The sequence below is a fragment of the Haplochromis burtoni genome, unplaced genomic scaffold, assembly GCF_018398535.1.
Source record: "Haplochromis burtoni strain Fernald_Lab_line unplaced genomic scaffold, NCSU_Asbu1 Contig_5358, whole genome shotgun sequence".
Lineage (NCBI taxonomy): Eukaryota > Metazoa > Chordata > Actinopteri > Cichliformes > Cichlidae > Haplochromis > Haplochromis burtoni.
The window spans coordinates 1-1,798 of NW_024587719.1; the positions used below are offsets into that span (position 1 = coordinate 1).

Sequence of the window (1,798 nt, forward strand, 5' to 3'; positions counted from 1 at the left end):
CCTCCAACCCCGAGTGGGAGGTATAAGTAGCGCAAACAAACCGTCACCTCGCGTAATCTTTGGACGGAGAAGCTGGAAGGAAGGCACATTCGCCTCCTGAACAAAATAATGGCAGGAGTCGCCGTTGTCACGCCTGCAGGTCAGATGCATCTGATGCCGCTGCACACCGAAATGCTTAATATGGCTGTGAGTTCTTTCATAGTGGAAATGCTGAAGACGATCGTCATCCTAGGTAAATAACCAAAAATGTGAAAATAAATACATTTAAAAAATGTAATTATCAGTGCTTAGTTAATCTATATGCAAACTTTATAAAGCATATTCTGTTTTTTTTTTTTTGTTAGAACACACACAGTTAGCCTAAATCTGTATAATACTGATAAAATCCCTAAACTGCTAACTCGCAACAACGATCACCGTTATTTTAAACAATAACCTCTAATGCCACTCACTCTAATGGAGGGAACATGTCATAATTATTTAGGACATATTTGTAGCTATGTTTAGTCTGAAGGCTGCAATGTAAAATCCTCCCTGTCCTGTCTTAAGGTGTTTTAGGATGCACTGAGGAAAATGTCAAGCTGCACGTTGATGGCAAGCCACTGGACAGGCCCACTGCATCACTGGCCGATTGTGGAATCAAAGTCGGCTCGACTGTGCAGGTGGTGAGGAAGGTTCACGGAGGGTGAAGGAGTCCATCATTAATTCATGTGACCACGTCAAATGAACAGGATGGACTGAATTATAAATACGCGAAGAAGAGAAAACGCATCATTTTGATTTAAGTCTGGCACCTCCGACTTTCCTTCTCTCATCATTTCTTCATTTTTACATGGAGCTCGCTCACTTGCACGCATAAATGAATAGTCCGGTTCTCAGCTCGGAATATATAATGATTAATGGCCCTGTACGTTTTTATTTTATTTTATTTTATTTTATTTTATTTTATTTTATTTTATTTACGTTGGTGGGGCTTCTGTTCCAGGGATGACAAATTAGGATTATCTCCTCTCACTGACATCACACAGATCCGCAGTCTGAAACAGAGCCTTTTTAGATTTCTGATCTTTTAGCTCACATTAATCACTTAAACAATAAGTATAGAGAATATCACCTTTATATCCAATATAAATTTTAAACGTGTGTGTGTGTGTGTGTAACCTCATATTATTATAATTATGTAGCAGCACAAAGAGCAACATCCACAAGATGAAAGCTGAAAAAAGAAATTTGTTTTCAATTTCCTATTTTACACAACATTATCCTTTTATGATGTACATAAATAGAAAAAGGATTCCTGTAGCCTGTGTTCAGTAGTTTCTGGTTTTTATGTCAATGGCAACATTTGAAATAATTTTCAAATCATGTTTAATAAATTATTTCTAAACTGATCTGCCATGCATCGTGATGAGTATTATTTCTATGTTTCAGATTAATTTGAACATTTTGGTTCACAAATGATCTTGGATTATATTTTTAAATCTAATTGTTTATTATTTTGTGACATGTTATGTTCCACTACAACGACACAGGAAATCTTTTTCAGATGTGAAATGCCTCAGGTGTAAACGTTGAAGAAGTAGGATTATAAAGAATCAAATTTTACATGATCATTATACGATGAATAACGAGGCAGGAAGGGAGAAAAATCCACAGGTTTATATCAATAATAATAATAAAATGTTTTACAGTTACGCGCAAGTCTTTCATATTCAGTAAAATATTAAAAGGTGCAACATTGGCTACACAAACTGAATAATGACATAAACTGACCGTGTAATGCTCAGCTTTTACAAAT

At 35.8% G+C, this 1,798-nt stretch overlaps 1 long non-coding RNA gene across 1 annotated transcript; it reads left to right on the plus strand.

Annotated features, from left to right (window-relative positions):
- The first annotated feature begins 20 nt into the window (after nucleotides 1–20).
- Nucleotides 21–1,391, plus strand: LOC102313878. Its single transcript, XR_318254.3, has 2 exons — nucleotides 21–232; nucleotides 550–1,391. It is a non-coding gene; the product is annotated as an uncharacterized LOC102313878 (long non-coding RNA).
- The last annotated feature ends 407 nt before the right edge of the window (nucleotides 1,392–1,798 follow it).